At 39.4% G+C, this 19,155-nt stretch overlaps 1 long non-coding RNA gene across 1 annotated transcript; it reads right to left on the reverse strand.

Moving 5' to 3' along the window:
* Positions 1 to 366: 366 nt before the first annotated feature.
* Positions 367 to 18,792, reverse strand: LOC124554671. Its single transcript, XR_006968406.1, has 3 exons — positions 18,657 to 18,792; positions 18,483 to 18,578; positions 367 to 450 (listed from the first exon to the last, which is right to left on the reverse strand). It is a non-coding gene; the product is annotated as an uncharacterized LOC124554671 (long non-coding RNA).
* Between the last annotated feature and the right edge of the window lie 363 nt (positions 18,793 to 19,155).

Below are 19,155 nucleotides of genomic sequence, written 5' to 3' on the forward strand. Positions count from 1 at the left end.
CACAGTAAAAGTATAATCCATAGAATTTGTTCACTTTTATATTTCTACACGGATAGGACAATTATATTGGTTACATCTGGAATATGTAATATCTTGAAAAGCATCCTGTAATATTTACTTTGGTTCTAAATAAAGGAGTTTTAAGATTATTCACAGATTACTGATACAGAAGCAAATGTAGAGAGATGAATGCACTGAAAATATAGTTATGGGATGAAAGGTTAAACTGAACTCAGCAACAATACTTAGATGTGAATCAACTTTGATTGGTAAATATAATATTTTCCACAACATTTACTATTGATTAACATTTCAGAACATTTGCTAAGTGTATGAAAAAACATGTATCCATATATATTTTTATAGCTTCCTTGTCTGTGGTAGTTTGTTGATTACAGATTTCCTCAACTGCTGCATTTCACATGCAATACAATATTCAGCACACAGAACCTGGAAAACATATTTAACTAATTTTGGGACAATAACCACAATCTTTCTTTTAAATGCAGCACAAAGTGATGTAGTGGAATACTTACATATCAGGAAAATTTTTATAAAGACTACTTTATAAGAAAATATATTTTAGATAACTAGTTCACTGAATATTTACAATACAGAATGTTAAGTCCAACAATGTTTCTAAAAGTGTGGACAAAATTGTGTACTGAAAGTCGTCTGTTAGTCCTAAATCTAGTAGGTCATTCATCTAGAGAGGCATGAAAGGTTGAAACAGTTTTGAATAATGTAAAAACACTGTCTGGGTTACTCACAACATTTTTTCTTTTGTAAACAGATAACCATAGAACAAGGTCATGAACAGTAATATTGAAATTTTAAATAAAGAGTCAACAAGTACCAGTACTGGAGAAATTAGACACATCTACCACCAAAATAAATGATATAAACAAGATTTAGAATGACCAAAATGAATGTTCCTGTGATTGTTACTTACACGTTTATGGTGATGGTCTCTTATATTACAGATATCTGAATTACCACTCATTCCACATTCTTGAGAGCAACTTGTTTGTCATATATGTTGTCTTAAGAATGCATAGAGAGCACTGGGCAGCAATGCTCAGCTTAGTGTATGCAGCACAGTTTTGTGACAATTTCCCGTTTCCACATACATTATACATTTTTATCCTAATTGTGTAATAATTCCAATGTGTCTATATCATATACTTAATCCATGTACTATCAGTCTTTATTTTAATTAGTTTATAATTTCTTTAATCTTTTCACAGATTATGAATGCTTTTCTCCCATCTATGGGGGCATGGACATGTGCACATATTGCCATGCAGTTGACCATGTAAGTTTCCTTGTAGTATCTCTCCCCATACTGGACCAACTGTACGTTGCACCACTAGACATGACTAGCTTCTTTTTTTTTCTTTTTTTTGTGGGTACTCTTTGGCTGTATATTCCTGCATATTTAATAACATCACTGGTTGTATACTTGTAGAATTTTAGCAGTAGTGCACTCTTTCATTCTTTTTCCCAGTTTCAGATCTAAAGATGTACATCAAACAAAATTTGTGGTAAACACAAAACAAATGAGGTAAGTGAGCTAGATCTTCCTTTCGCATTATACAGATAGAAGTTACAGTTTTGCTATGTCTTCCCTTAGGAAACAGTTTGGAATATTTCACAACAATATACCAAGATGAAAATGAGAAACCAGGAGTGAGTGAATGTTCAAAAATATGTATGGGTGATTATTTCAGAGAAGAAAATAATTGATTTCTATCTGATAAAACATGTCTCCCAAAATACATTGCCTGTTCAAAAAATTCTGCAACATTCGTAAATTTGCACTAGTGGTGTGTTGGAGAGAAATGTGGTTGGCATTCCTGCACATACCTGTATTTCATGTATAACTTCTGGAAGTTTCATTATTGTATGTCCATCAGTTATTGTTCACTGCCATACTGAACAGAACAGTATGTCACACAGTTTGCAAATTTGGAAATGACAGAGTTAGAGGATCAATGTATCTGCATTAAATTTAGTGTGAAACTCATGAAAACCTTTACAGAGGCACACCAAATGATGCAGAAAGCCTACAGTTATGAGTGCTTAAGCCATAGTCAGTGTCACAAATAGTTGAGGCAGATCAAAAGTGGCTGGATGGAAGTTAAAGGTGACCCTTGTTCATGACATGCTTTGGGGACACTCATGTCAGGAACATCAACGGAACTGTATGTGCCAGTCAAGGAATGATTGCCGACAACTTTAAAGAAGAATGTAACATTTCAATTGGATCATGTCATGAAATCCTGACAAAGCATCTTGGAATGCACCGTGTTACCACCAAGTTTGTCCCACTCCCTATGAGTCAAGACCACAAAGACCTTCAACTTCAATTTCCTAAAACAAGGTAAAGAATGTAATCACAGTGTGTCAAGAGCAGCCCAATAGACCTTTTGTAGCTAATGTGACTACCTTTAAGTATCAACAATAAACACAAAATTATGTAATTAAATATTTATTTTGTTTATTTGAATCCTGGACCTTTCTATAAATTACCAACATCCCACAATCAAAATTACTCCAGAACATCATCATTTGTAGTGTATATTCCATTACATGATATGTCATGTCTGTAGAATCTGTGCAAGACATTATACAATGGATATAAGTGTGTGTCACTGTTGTTTCAGATTAGTTTGACAGAAGTTTTAACACCTCAGAGGTGTACAGAAAGGATAGCAGCAAGAAAAGATGGGTACAGCAGACGTAAGACTGAGCTATAAAGTAGAAGTCATAAGGCCGTACCACAAAATGAGAGATCAGATGATCATAAATGATAAAAAGAAAAACAAGGAAATAAAAGTATATTTACAATGAAGGAACGAGGAGGATTTTCAGAAGAATTCAACAAAGGGAAGAAGAATGAGGAAAATAAATGGTAGTAAAATGAGAATGATGAAATCTGATCCAATATCCAGTTCATTCAGTCATTTTCCAAACAATACTACTTTCTTGATGTTACTTACATCTCAGTGATGGCTTTACATCAATCTGTATGCCCATCATACACCTCAACCACCTACAGAGAGTCACTTTTCCAAATTATCATCTGACTGCTATGCCCCAGAATATTATCTCCAGCACATACTAAAAATTTGTCCAAGTCCTACCTTGACAGCTACTGGAAGCCAAACCACCTGTGACCATGACCAGTACACTGCCAGCTAGGGGGAAATGCTGAGCAAGTTGTGACAAACGTGGGATCCACTACACCACGGAGGAATGACCGAGTGCCCAAGTGTGCAAGCAAGGCATAATGACATCTTGGAAGCTGGGAGAACAATCTTATCTAATGACAAAGCAGATTGTGATAAGGAAGGCTGTCCTGTGACATAATAGCCACCACCCGATGCTTCACTGCACTGGTGGTGTTATGAGTCGAACACCCACTGGCCTTCTGCTGCTGACAAAGTACTGTCCCTCCAGCCTAGCTGTGGTGTAGTGCTTTCAAAAACAATCCTGTATTACCACCTAATAAATGTGTTATTGTCAATGATGTTTCCTTGGTGCTCTCAAGTGTAACTAGGTCCTCACAACAGCATCCCACCCAGCACTCTTCTTTCAACTGTAGAAGTTTGAGACTGCACTCTTCTATGATTAACATATAAGATCCATACCCAGTACCCTCACTATCTGTGGATATCTGATTAGAAATGATAAATTGTTGCATTTTAACCAACCTGACTGACTCATCATAGCCTTCAAAGAAAATATGAGAAAGTTAACTTGACCCACATGTCTCTACCCTGAGCTGCATTCACTATTGATCTTCACATTCAACCACTAATTATCCACAGAAGTGTATTTCCACATTATGTAATATGACCCCAGGTAAAATAACTCATAAACACTCTCCAGATTGTTTGCATCTTTCCACCGTAATACTTAGACTCATAGCAAGATCCTTGTGGTTCCTGGAGTCAGAGGGGTACCATTTTTAGGTTAGAATCAAGATTCAGGCACCACGTTCTGAAAGAAGTGATAATAACGGGAGAGCCCTACAAAATGCTTAATAACACACAGAAATAAAGTTTAGTTTACTTCATCAAAATATTACAGGACTGAGTAGCAAGGCAGAAGAGCATCTTGTCCGTTTGGAAAATCTAGGAAGCTCTGAAAAGATAGACATCCTAAACATTCTGTGCCTGTCTGAGCACCATATAACCACAGGATTAGATTAGTTACATATAAAAGATTACACTATTGCAGCTTAAGCATGCAGAAATAACATGGTAAAAGGAGGAGTTGTTACATACATTAAGACAGAACAAAAGTTCAAAAACATTGAGCAAGTAAATTTCAATTTTAATTGTAACTGTATATAGGTCCCCACTGGGAAATTATGAACTATTTATAAGGAAAATGGATTCCTTGTTGTGCTATGTGTCAGGCATCAGCAAGCATTTGATAGTCTGTGGTGACTTCAGTGTAGATTTTTTAAGGATTCTGATAGGAAAAATAATCTGGAAATCTTATTTGGAACCTAAAATTTGATCTCAGTAATTAACTTTCCAACACAGGTAGATAAAGGCATCAGGATCCTAACTAGTGATATTTTCTTTGATGCTCAAAGCACGAAAATAACTGTTTACCCAGTAACAAATGCTCTCTCTGATCATGATGCAGTGCTTATTAGGATAAATAACACAGTGCCTTATGGTATGAGAAATGTCTTTAAGAACAGTTTACAGGAGATGCCCTGGGACGAAATTTATAACGAACAAAATTCTAACATAAAATTTAATCTATTCCATGATAAATTCATATCATTATATAAAATAGCTTCCCGCACATGGTAATCAGAAAGAACACTAAACAGCGACATAAAAAACCGTGGCCCGCTATAGGCATTAAAGTGTCTTTTGGAAGGAAAACGGAAATGTATCTTTTGGCAAGAGTAAGAAGGGATCCTGCAGGAGTTGCACACTACAAAAAATACTCAAACTGTCTTTAAAAAATCAAGGAACATGCACATAATGTCACAAATCAGTACTTCCAAACTTCCAACAACAGACTTAAGGATATATTACAGGCAGTGAAATGAGAGACAAGACAACCAGCCACAGAACAAGATGAAATTACTATTGAACTGAATAGAAGTGCTATGAATGATGAGTCACAGCTAGCAAATGCATTTAATAATCATTTCTTAAATATAATAGAAAGCAGAGGGACAAACAATTCAAGAGCAAAACCACAGCAGTGAGTTGAAAATGTAACTTTCACAAAATCAATCATATGAATGTTTCACCAACTTCTCCATCTGAAATTTAGAAAATTATGCATTCTTTCAAAAATAAAAGGTCATCTGATTTTGATGATGTTTCCAATAAAGTAACAAAAGTTTGTTCCCATGTAATAAGCCCAATCTTATCTGAAATATGTAATATATCACTAACTCAAGGCATTTTTCTAGAGGGACTGAACTATACCACACTTAAACCCCTCTTTGAGAAAGGTGATAAGAAAGATGTCAATAACTAATGACCTATTTCACTGCTCAGATCATTTTCCGAAATTTTTGAGAAGGTGATGTATTCAAGAACAGTATCTCTCCATAGCATTAACAGCACTCCTAGCAAATAACAATTTGTGTTTCAGAGGGATTGCTCTAATGTGAATGCCATTTACAACTTCACTCACCAGATTTTACAAGCATTAAATAACAAAATGGTGCTGGGTGGTATTTTATGTGACTCCCCTAAGGCATTTGACTGTGTGAATCACAGTATTCTCCTGGGTAAATTGATAATTTATGGGGACTGATGGTATAACCAACTAATGGATAATGTCATATGTAACCAGAAAGTTGTACTTAATAATTCAAGCAATCTAGTCCAGGGACATAATTTTGACTGGGGAGAAATCATGTATGAGGCTCCCCAAGTTCTAGTGTTACGTCAACTACTGTTCCTCATATACACGACTGGCCATTAAAATTGCTACACCACGAAGATGACGTGCTACAGATGTGAAATTTAACCATCAGGAAGAAGATGCTGTGATACGCAAATGATTAGCTTTTCAGAGCATTCACACAAGGTTGGCACCGGAGGTGACACCTACAATGTGCTGACATGAGGAAAGTTTCCAACCGATTTCTCATACACAAACAGCAGTTGACTGGCATTGCCTGGTGAAACATTGTTGTGATGCCTTGTGTAAGGAGGAGAAATGTGTACCATCATGTTTCCGACTTTGATAAAGGTCAGATTGTAGCCTATCGCAATTGCGGTTTATCGTATCGCGACATTGCTGCTCGCGTTGGTCGAGATCCAAAGACTGTTACCAGAATATGGAATCGATGGGTTCAGGAGGGTAATATGGAACACCGTGCTGGATCACAATGCCCTCGTATCACTATCAATCGATATGACAGGCATCTTATCCGCATGGCTGTAATGGATTGTGCAGCCGCATCTTGATCCCTGAGTCAACAGATGGGGACATTTGCAAGACAACAACCATCTGCACGAACAGTTCGACGACATTTGCAGCAGCAGAGACTATCAGCTCGCAGACAGGAGTGGCTGCGATAGTGTACTCAATGACGAACCTAGGTGCACGAATGGCAAAACGTCATTTTTTTGGATGAATCCAGGTTCTGTTTACAGCGTCATGATGGTCGCATCCATGTTTGGCGACATCGCAGTGTACGCACATTGGAAGCGTGTATTCGTCATCGCCATACTGGCGTATCACCTGGCATGATGGTATGGGGTGCCATCGGTTACACGTCTCGGCCACCTCTTGTTCACATTGACGGCACTTTGATCAGTGGACGTTACATTTCAGATGTGTTATAACCTATGGCTCTACCCTTCATTCGATCCCTGCGAAACCCTACATTTCAGCAGGACAATGCAAGACTGCATGTTGCAGGTCCTGTACGGGCCTTTCTGGATACAGCAAAAGTTTGACTGCTGCCCTGACCAGCACATTCTTCAGATCCCTCACCAATTGAAAACATCTGGTCAATGATGGCCGAGCAACTGGTTCGTCACAATATGCCAGTCACTACTCTTTATGGCCGGCCGGAGTGGCCGAGCGGTTCTAGGCATTACAGTCTGGAACTGCGTGACCGCTACGGTTGCAGGTTCAAATCCTGCCTCGGGCATGGATGTGTGTGATGTCCTTAGGTTAGTTAGGTTTAAGTAGTTCTAAGTTCTAGGGGACTGATGACCTCAGATGTTAAGTCCCATAGTGCTCAGAGCCATTTGAACCACTACTCTTGATGAACTGTGGTATCGTGTCGAAGCTGCATGGGCAGCTGTATCTGTACATGACATCCAAGCTCTGTTTGACTCAATGCCCAGGCGTATCAAGGTCGTTGTTACAGCTAGAGGTGGTTGTTCTGGGTACTGATTTCTCAGGATGTATGCACCCAAATTGCATGAAAATGTAATCACATGTCATTTCTAGTATAATATATTTGTCCAATGAATACCCCTTTATCATCTGCATTTCTTCTTGGTGTAGCAATTTTAATGACCAGTAGTGTATGTAAATGATCTTCTGTCATTCTGTTTGCTGATGAAACTAGTATTGTAATCAGTCTAAGCATATGCAAAGAAACAGAATAAATGGTAAACAGAGTTCTTAAAAGTAGCATTGACTGGTTTTCTGTGAATGGTCACACCCTCTGTTTTAGAAAGGTACAACATACTCAGTTCTGCACATCTTGAGGCACTACACCAATGGTAAGTGTAACACATGGCAATAAAATAAAAAACAGGGTCAAAACTTCAAAATTCTTAAAAGTCCACCTTGATGAGAATTTAAATTGGAAAAATACATTTCGGAAATGCTAAAACAATTTAGTTCTGCCACATTTGTGCTTAGGATAACTGAAAATCTTGGGGAGAGACAATTCAGTAAGTTGACTTATTTTGCATATTTTAATTCAGTAATGTCATATGGAATAATGTTCTGGGTAACTCATATTTAAGAAAGAAAGTCTTCATTGTGCTAAAAGATACTGTGAAAATAATATGTGGTGCTCACCCACAATCATTTTGTAGACATCTGTTTAAGGAGTTGGGCATTGTGACCACTGCTTCACAGCACATTTATGCCCTCATGAAATTTGTTGTAAATCACCAACTATGATTCAACAAGAACACTGATGTACATAATTCCAGTACCAGAAGGAAAAATCACATTCATTAATCCACATTATGGTTGTCTTCAGTAGAAAAAGTGCTGCACAATGCCACAACAAAAACTTCTGACTATTTACCCAGTGACATAAAATATCTGACAGATAGCAAAATAAAATTTGATAACAAACTGAGGAAATTTCTAACTCTCTCCTTAACAACTTCTTCTATTCCGTAGAAGAATTCCTATTACCTTAATGCGCAAAGGATGGTGGGTAGGAAATACTAACTCACATCTGTATATCTTTCTTCTTTTTGTGAAAAAAATATCCTCTTAGAAATGTTCAGAATGTAATACTATGTACAAATTAATTTGAGATGCGAATGTAAAATGACTCCTTCAACATCATTATGATATCTCATGTAAAATGATCTATGAAAAAAAAATCCATTGCATGTCATAAAGCTGTTGTATTCTTTCCTGGAGCAAGCTGGTGCACAGCTTTTATAAATGGTTCTTGATATCCTGGATACTTGGACAGGGACAGAGCTGACTTCCAAGCTGGTCCCACATGTTGTGTTGGGGACAGATCTCAGGATATTGCTGGCCACTGGTGTAGCTCAACATCATGCACACACTTTGCAGTGGCATAGTCCATGTGTGGGTGAACATTGTCCTGATAAAAAATGGCAGCACGATTGTGCTGTCAGATTTCTGTCAATCACTACCAGCCATGAACTGAAGTCATACCTGATGACCTCAGACACAATGACAACAAGAGTAATACCACTGTGCCTCCCCAACACACTGGAAGAATGTAACGTCTGTCTGGGGTGTCACCACACTCACCAACAACACTGGTTTGTCACAGAGCAGAACTGTGTTTGATAATGAAATACACTGCAACACTACTCATCAGCAGTCCATTTTTCCTGGGCAAGTACCACTCCAAATGCAGTGGTTTTGTTGTGGTGTTAATGGCAGCCTGTGCAAGGGATGATAATTCCCTATTCCTGCTAGTCTCTGACCAGTGGTGCAGGATGACACAGAACATTGCACGGAGTTCATTATTTCTTCTCGGATGGCAGGCTTAAATGTGAAAGTGTTGTGTAGTCCTTGGTACACAATACAGCAATCCTCCCTGGGTGGTCAGACGTGGTCTACCAGGATCTTAACAATGAGTATGCCTGCCACACATTACAATGTAGTCCAGCTTCAGGCCATACCACATCTGAATGCCCCACAAATTTGGATATTTCATCATTCAACTAGCCAGCGAAATGGAGACCTTCAATGAGGCCTCTTTCAAAGTCTGTCTGCTGCTGATAATGCTGTCGCATGCAAGCACACAGCATTTACATGTCATTCACAGTGACCACTAAATATTTGACATTGTTCACGTCCCTAGAATACCCTGACAAGGATGGTAACAACAATAAGTGTGGACAACACTAGTGGCCATTCTGCCTGTTACAGAGAATTCCAACTCCAGTCATTTATATACCCATTGATAGTGTGTACATGTATAAAGCTACACTGATGTCTGTCCGTGCTTTCTGGGTACTTCCCTTTTTTTTTTTGTCATGTATTGTGTCCCCCCATGAACCATGGACCTTGCCGTTGGTGGGGAGGCTTGCGTGCCTCAGCGATACAGATAGCCGTACCGTAGGCGCAACCACAACGGAGGGGTATCTGTTGAGAGGCCAGACAAATGTGTGGTTCCTGAAGAGGGGCAGCAGCCTTTTCAGTAGTTGCAAGGGCAACAGTCTGGATGATTGACTGATCTGGCCTTGTAACAATAACCAAAACAGCCTTGCTGTGCTGGTACTGCGAACGGCTGAAAGCAAGGGGAAACTACAGCCGTAATTTTTCCCGAGGGCATGCAGCTTTACTGTATGATTAAATGATGATGGCGTCCTCTTGGGTAAAATATTCCGGAGGTAAAATAGTCCCCCATTCGGATCTCCGGGCGGGGACTACTCAAGAGGATGTCGTTATCAGGAGAAAGAAAACGCGTTCTACGGATCGGAGCGTGGAATGTCAGATCCCTTAATCGGGCAGGTAGGTTAGAAAATTTAAAAAGGGAAATGGATAGGTTGAAGTTAGATATAGTGGGAATTAGTGAAGTTCGGTGGCAGGAGGAACAGGACTTCTGGTCAGGTGACTACAGGGTTATAAACACAAAATCAAATAGGGGTAATGCAGGAGTAGGTTTAATAATGAATAGGAAAATAGGAATGCGGGTAAGATACTACAAACAGCATAGTGAACGCATTTTTGTGGCCAAGATAGATACGAAGCCCACACCTACTACAGTAGTACAAGTTTATATGCCAACTACACTCCTGGAAATTGAAATAAGAACACCGTGAATTCATTGTCCCAGGAAGAGGAAACTTTATTGACACATTCCTGGGGTCAGATACATCACATGATCACACTGACAGAACCACAGGCACATAGACACAGGCAACAGAGCATGCACAATGTCGGCACTAGTACAGTGTATATCCACCTTTCGCAGCAATGCAGGCTGCTATTCTCCCATGGAGACGATCGTAGAGATGCTGGATGTAGTCCTGTGGAGTGGCTTGCCATGCCATTTCCACCTGGCGCCTCAGTTGGACCAGCGTTCGTGCTGGACGTGCAGACCGCGTGAGACGACGCTTCATCCAGTCCCGAACATGCTCAATGGGGGACAGATCCGGAGATCTTGCTGGCCAGGGTAGTTGACTTACACCTTCTAGAGCATGTTGGGTGGCACGGGATACATGCGGACGTGCATTGTCCTGTTGGAACAGCAAGTTCCCTTGCCAGTCTAGGAATGGTAGAACGATGGGTTCGATGACGGTTTGGATGTACCGTGCACTATTCAGTGTCCCCTCGACGATCACCAGTGGTGTACGGCCAGTGTAGGAGATCAATCCCCACACCATGATGCCGGGTGTTGGCCCTGTGTGCCTCGGTCGTATGCAGTCCTGATTGTGGTGCTCACCTGCACTGCGCCAAACACGCATACGACCATCATTGGCAGCAAGGCAGAAGCGACTCTCATCGCTGAAGACGACACGTCTCCATTCGTCCCTCCATTCACGCCTGTCGCGACACCACTGGAGGCGGGCTGCACGATGTTGGGGCGTGAGCGGAAGACGGCCTAACGGTGTGCGGGACCGTAGCCCAGCTTCATGGAGACGGTTGCGAATGGTCCTCGCCAATACCCCAGGAGCAACAGTGTCCCTAATTTGCTGAGAAGTGGCGGTGCGGTCCCCTACGGCACTGCGTAGGATCCTACGGTCTTGGCGTGCATCCGTGCGTCACTGCGGTCCGGTCCCAGGTCGACGGGCACGTGCACCTTCCGCCGACCACTGGCGACAACATCGATGTACTGTGGAGACCTCACGCCCCACGTGTTGAGCATTTCGGCGGTTCGTCCACCCGGCCTCCCGCATGCCCACTATACGCCCTCGCTCAAAGTCCGTCAACTGCACATACGGTTCACGTCCACGCTGTCGCGGCATGCTACCAGTGTTAAAGACTGCGATGGAGCTCCGTATGCCACGGCAAACTGGCTGACACTGACGGCGGCGGTGCACAAATGCTGCGCAGCTAGCGCCATTCGACGGCCAACACCGCGGTTCCTGGTGTGTCCGCTGTACCGTGCGTGTGATCATTGCTTGTACAGCCCTCTCGCAGTGTCCGGAGCAAGTATGGTGGGTCTGACACACCGGTGTCAATGTGTTCTTTTTTCCATTTCCAGGAGTGTAGCTCTGCAGATGACGAAGAAATTGAAGAAATGTATGATGAAATAAAAGAAATTATTCAGATTGTGAAGGGAGACGAAAATTTAATAGTCATGGGTGACTGGAATTCGAGTGTAGGAAAAGGGAGAGAAGGAAACATAGTAGGTGAATATGGATTGGGGCTAAGAAATGAAAGAGGAAGCCGCCTGGTAGAATTTTGCACAGAGCACAACATAATCATAACTAACACTTGGTTTAAGAATCATGAAAGAAGGTTGTATACATGGAAGAACCCTGGAGATACTAAAAGGTATCAGATAGATTATATAATGGTAAGACAGAGATTTAGGAACCAGGTTTTAAATTGTAAGACATTTCCAGGGGCAGATGTGGACTCTGACCACAATCTATTGGTTATGACCTGTAGATTAAAACTGAAGAAACTGCAAAAAGGTGGGAATTTAAGGAGATGGGACCTGGATAAACTGAAAGAACCAGAGGTTGTACAGAGTTTCAGTGAGAGCATAAGGGAACAATTGACAGGAATGGGGCAAAGAAATACAGTAGAAGAAGAATGGGTAGCTTTGAGGGATGAAGTAGCGAAGGCAGCAGAGGATCAAGTAGGTAAAAAGACGAGGGCTAGTAGAAATCCTTGGGTAACAGAAGAAATATTGAATTTAATTGATGAAAGGAGAAAATATAAAGATGCAGTAAATGAAGCAGGCAAAAAGGAATACAAACGTCTCAAAAATGAGATCGACAGGAAGTGCAAAATGGCTAAGCAGGGATGGCTAGAGGACAAATGTAAGGACGTAGAGGCCTATCTCACTAGGGGTAAGATAGATACTGCCTACAGGAAAATTAAAGAGACCTTTGGAGATAAGAGAACGACTTGTATGAATATCAAGAGCTCAGATGGAAACCCAGTTCTAAGCAAAGAAGGGAAAGCAGAAAGGTGGAAGGAGTATATAGAGGGTCTACACAAGGGCGATGTACTTGAGGACAATATTATGGAAATGGAAGAGGATGTAGATGAAGATGAAATGGGAGATATGATACTGCGTGAAGAGTTTGACAGCGCACTGAAAGACCTGAGTCAAAACAAGGCCCCAGGAGTAGACAACATTCCATTGGAACTACTGACGGCCTTGGGAGAGCCAGTCCTGACAAAACTCTACCATCTGGTGAGCAAGATGTATGAAACAGGCGAAATACCCTCAGACTTCAAGAAGAATATAATAATTCCAATCCCAAAGAAAGCAGGTGTTGACAGATGTGAAAATTACCGAACTATCAGTTTAATAAGTCACAGCTGCAAAATACTAACACGAATTCTTTACAGACGAATGGAAAAACTAGTAGAAGCCAACCTCAGGGAAGATCGGTTTGGATTCCGTAGAAACACTGGAACATGTGAGGCAATACTGACCTTACGACTTATCTTAGAAGAAAGATTAAGGAAAGGCAAACCTAAGTTTCTAGCATTTGTGGACTTAGAGAAAGCTTTTGACAATGTTGACTGGAATACTCTCTTTCAAATTCTAAAGGTGGCAGGGGTAAAATACAGGGAGCGAAAGGCTATTTAGAATTTTTACAGAAACCAGATGGCCGTTATAAGAGTCGAGGGACATGAAAGGGAAGCAGTGGTTGGGAAGGGTGTAAGACAGGGTTGTAGCCTCTCCCCGATGTTGTTCAATCTGTATATTGAGTAAGCAGTAAAGGAAACAAAAGAAAAATTCGGAGTAGGTATTAAAATTAATGGAGAAGAAATAAAAACTTTGTGGTTCGCCAGTGACATTGTAATTCTGTCAGAGACAGCAAAGGACTTGGAAGAGCAGTTGAATGGAATGGACAGTGTCTTGAAAGGAGGATATAAGATGAACATCAACAAAAGCAAAACGAGGATAATGGAATGTAGTCGAATTAAGTCGGGGGATGCTGAGGGAATTAGATTAGGAAATGAGGCACATAAAGTAGTAAAGGAGTTGTGCTATTTGGGGAGCAAAATAACTGATGATGGTCGAAGTTGAGAGGATATAAAATGTAGGCTGGCAATGGCAAGGAAAGCGTTTCTGAAGAAGAGAAATTTGTTAACATCCAGTATTGATTTAAGTGTCAGGAAGTCATTTCTGAAAGTATTCGTATGGAGTGTAGCCATGTATGGAAGTGAAACATGGACGATAAATAGTTTGGACAAGAAGAGAATAGAAGCTTTCGAAATGTGGTGCTACAGAAGAATGCTGAAGATTAGATGGGTAGATCACATAACTAATGAGGAAGTATTGAATAGGATTGGGGAGAAGAGAAATTTGTGGCACAACTCGACCAGAAGAGGGGATCGGTTGGTAGGACATGTTCTGAGGCATCAAGGTATCACCAATTTAGTATTGGAGGGCAGCGTGGAGGGTAAAAATCGTAGAGGGAGGCCAAGAGATGAATACACTAAGCAGATTCAGAAGGATGTAGGTTGCAGTAGGTACTGGGAGATGAAAAAGCTTGCACAGGATAGAGTAGCATGGAGAGCTGCATCAAACCAGTCTCAGGACTGAAGGGCAGAACAACAACAATGCATTGTGTAAGTTAGATACTGTCAAATATTTACATTTGGCAAAGGATTCACAACAGGACTATCTGGACCTTTGTCCATGCTTTAACCTAATGTCTGCATTCTATTCAGGTATATGTCTGCTGCACAGTCCCATATTTCTATTACGTATATTTTGTTTCATATTACACAATTTTTAAGGTTTGGCTGGGAACTGTTTTTGGCCACTGGCTTATCAGAAACAGTCCACTGTTGGTTTTCTCACATACAGAATTAATTTGGTTTATTCAACGAAGATTTTTCAGCAGATGAACAAAGAAATTTAAAGTTATCTGTGTCTTTTGATGAAAGCTGGTTGTTTTAAATGTTAGCAGCTGAGATTTACTTAAGTTAATATGTAGGTCTTGATGTAGAAAATTTGTGGTTACTTCCATAAGATCATTAGCTGCAACTGATGGGAATGCAACAAAGGTTTTTTCATAAAATAGGAGGGAGGAGTCACCACCACAGCTTACCAGATGTGAGTTGAAGGACTGTGTCATGCCCCTGATGTAGACCTGTATTCTCGGGCAGACAGCCCAAAAATTATTATTTCCGCTGTTGCTTCTGCCACCAAGCATTTAGAATGCCAAGCACCACTTGATCCTTAGCACTGTGCAGGTTGCAATTATTTCTCTAGAACAACTTGCAATCCCATACGTTCCATGGCAGTGATCTATGTTACTCTTACTTCCACTGCCAAGGAGATCCCTCTTCCCTTTCCTGCCCAATCATGCATTCCTTTATTATACTTTCCAGTTTCTGTGATCTTGTGTTCTTTCACTTATCACTATTTGCTTTCACTGTATATTTTCTATTTTCCAATTATTATTTTGATCCTGTTTTTTTTCTCTCTCTTCTGATGTTATCTTTGTTACTGGACTCACAATTTTTAATTCTTCTCAAGTACTCACTTCGTATTTCTCATTTCTTTTTCCTCACACCTTACAACTCTTAGATGTTCTTATACTTTCTCTTTGACACAGCCTCCTCCATGAATTTTAACAGCTTCAGAAATTCCATTCTTTCCTGTAAACCACTAATAAAAAACAAGTTAAAAGTTGTTCTCAGATGAATGCTAGTGTTGGCATCTGGTATTATTTCTGTCAGATAAATGATGTAAATTGGTTACCTCTAAAGTATTGATCAATTGAAATGAAATGAAGTGAAAAATTGTAATGGAACATGATAAACAGATTCAAAATAATTCAGAGAGCATGGAATACTAGAGAGGTTGAAACACATTAATGGTGAACAACGAATACGGAAAGAAACAAATATAAAATAAGGATTAGATTTTCTCCTGCTGAAATATGAATTATAACTGAGGAAAATGACAGAGAATGTAAAATGTATTAATAGTATGATGTATAATCCTGATACTGGATATATTTACTTATTACTGTTATTACTACCATTATCTTCACTATCATTATGCTCAAGACAGAAAAGACAAATATTCTGCTTATTCTGAGATACACACAAATTGTTGTGCCTTGGATTAAGTAGCACAATATTGCTCGTCACCTGTGCTTGAAAATTAACATACATAATTTACTATACTGTACAACCTACTCCAAATTTACTTTTCATCATATGAGTGCTGGTGAAGCCCTGTGGCACTCTTTAATTTTACATGTGGCACTCTTAACTTTACGTTTCACATTCTCCAAACTGGCAGTGTTTCCTGTATACATCTTGTAATTTGGTGATAAATATAATATGATTTTGTTAACAGATGGTCTTATAAAAATTATATTCACCTAACGTGACCCATTTTTAGCGAAAGTACTCAGAGAATGTTCCTCTCAGCTGTGAGGTCACACATAAGGTAACTTACCACAGGAAGAGAAATAGTAAACAACAGTCCCATAATCAAAATTTGATAAGTCATTAAGGGAAGTAGGTTTATATTTAGCAACTACTGGAACAATTTTACTGAAGCAAGTAACTCTGCCACAGATGGCAGGAGGAGGGTTCCAATTTCCCTCTGGTTTCTGTGATTAATATCCCAACTGTCTGCTTCAACAACAGCATGAGAATGCTTAGATGTTTTGCTTTTGATCTTAATCCTTGCCCACCAGAACCAATATTTGCACTCGCAATACTTAACACTGATAAAATATTGCACTTTAGCACTCCCCTATATCCACAGCGTTTACTTAATTTTTGCTTCTGGCTCCAATATTCAATTAATCTGAATTTAAATTTTCTTTTTTGTTCCAAATTTCAGGAAAGACCTGTCTTAAATTAGAAAAAAGATTATATTTATTAAAGTCCATTTGATGCTATGTGTTGTGGGCCGGAGTAGCCGAACGGTTCTAGGCTCGACAGTCTGGAGCCGCGCAACCGCTACGGTCGCAGGTTCTAATCCTGCCTCGGGCATGGATGTGTGTGTTGTCCTTAGGATAGTTAGGTTTAAGTAGTTCTACGTTCTAGGGGACTGATGACTTCAGCAGTTAAGTCCCATAGGGCTCAGAGCCATTTGAACCATTTTGCTATGTGTCAAATGCAGGTTCGTGTTTATAATTACTTCAAGGAGAAAGATTTATTTTTGTATTTCTGCATCAGAATGCAATAATAAACCAAACTAAGCACAGAAAGGTTCTTTACAGTGTGACGTGCGTAAGAATTTTCTGAATGAGAAACCTCCGCCAATGGAAATTTATGTGGCAACAAAATATATTGATGTTATGTCCTCTTGAATGAGTGGTACTGAATGTATTATACTATTTTAATATTGACTTCTCTGCTGATTAAAAAAAGTGAATGCAAGGTTTACACACTCCAAACAGGAAAAAATCAATAAAAAATCTGTTAATCAATTTAGTGAATTTGACAGTTCATCCTGTATACAGATTTGCCTCAGAAATCACCAAAATTGTACATACTGCTTTACTCAGAGGGGATAGTGTGATCACCACAGTAATGATTTCTGTTTCTGGTAGCAGATACTTATTGCAGCAAATGATTTTTAACATACAGCTACAGCTACATGTGATATTTTAATGCATCTAGTAAGGAATATGTAGGGAACCCCTGCTGGTTGCATATTCTGAGAGTTGAAAGATGGCATTCATTTAGTGCATTTGATTGTATTTAGAATACACAAATTCAGATCTGTAATCTGCAAAGTTAAACTTAATCTCAGTGTTATATGTGTCAGAACATTATTTTTCTGTGATAGAAAATGAAGAGACCAATATTCCTGATTGATGTAAAAATGTATGAAATTTATCAGTATGTGGATGCAGTATGTTGATGTAGAGTGTAAGTACCAGTATCAGGCTTTTGTGCTGTGCATTATCAGAACATTTTTTTTTCTTCTTTTCATAGTTCTTGTAATTTGTATTACATACAAACAAAAATTATTTTTCTTTATAAACACTAGGTTTAAGTCAAATCCAATATCGTCCAATGATGCAGTAAAGAAATACGTAAACCGTCTTTGCTGATCCAAACAGCATCACCTTGCACGAAATTATATGCCAAACCTGTGAGAGAAACAGTTGAAAAATCAGCTCCCTGATTGTGCAACTCCTACTCTTCATAAACAGAACTGTATGAAATCTTAATTATATTCTGTCACTGTGGCTGGGCGTACCGTTTGCTAAATTTCTAAGATTAAGAAGTTACCTGATTAATCAATTTTATTTATAGTGTTTTATTTCCATGTTAGACTAATTTAGGAAATTTGTTTTGGCCGATAAAGAAAAATTTCTTTCTACCAACTTTGGCTTTAATGAATGAAAAAGTAGGATAGGTAATTATTTACCATAATACCCAGACATAAATATTAAAATAAAACACTGCCTATAATGGCAGCGGCAAAATTACACACTTTGCTGTCAAACTATGTGAGCATAATAAATTATCCAGAAGCACTTTCTTCCTCAGAAACTGCGCGATTTACGACATATAAAACATTATCACCCTTCATTCACGTTGAAAAATCGTTTAAACTGTGTAATTCCGTTCCTGAATTCTAAGCTATAAATCAATCAATTATCTTTAATAATTACCTCTCCACGTCTCGGCTTCATTTCTGTTTGCGTTGGTACGCAAGACAGAAGGCATTTCATCGAAATATTGCGGTACGTTTTAAGTAGTAGCTCATACTGCAAACAAATAAATTATTTTTAACAAATTACAATAAGTTGCCGGTCCTCGTATTAATAATCGTTCAGTTTACTTACTGCGTCATCTATCTTTCCGGCCATGACGAGATGGAATCAAATATATTTACGTTTCTGAAGAATAATAGCAGCCATATATGTAGACAAGTCTCCAACTTCCACAACAATTTCAGCGCAATGACACAGAATATTCCCTTCTTCGCGCTCAATCAACGAATGACAATACTTAACCTGTTGCGCCAAAGATCTTATTAGCTGACGCAGTACTACTGTCCACCCTAACGAAATGTAAAAAGTAATGCTTTCGCGCAGTAATGAAGTTACACATTTATTTTACGTGAGTGATACGAAGAGGAAATACATTAAAATGTCAATAGATACGCTTACCAGTTTCAATCGTAAAAAGGAATACCGTATCTCCGGCATGTGGAGGGATGCGGATGTCACAGATTAATTATAAACGAGGCGTTGACGGGCTGTCCATTTGGCACGTTGCTTTAAAAGAATTCACCACTGATAGTCTGAACTATATACAACTGGTAGTAATGTAAGGATTTAC

Source organism: Schistocerca americana, chromosome X (genome assembly GCF_021461395.2).
Source record: "Schistocerca americana isolate TAMUIC-IGC-003095 chromosome X, iqSchAmer2.1, whole genome shotgun sequence".
Classification (NCBI taxonomy): Eukaryota; Metazoa; Arthropoda; class Insecta; order Orthoptera; family Acrididae; genus Schistocerca; species Schistocerca americana.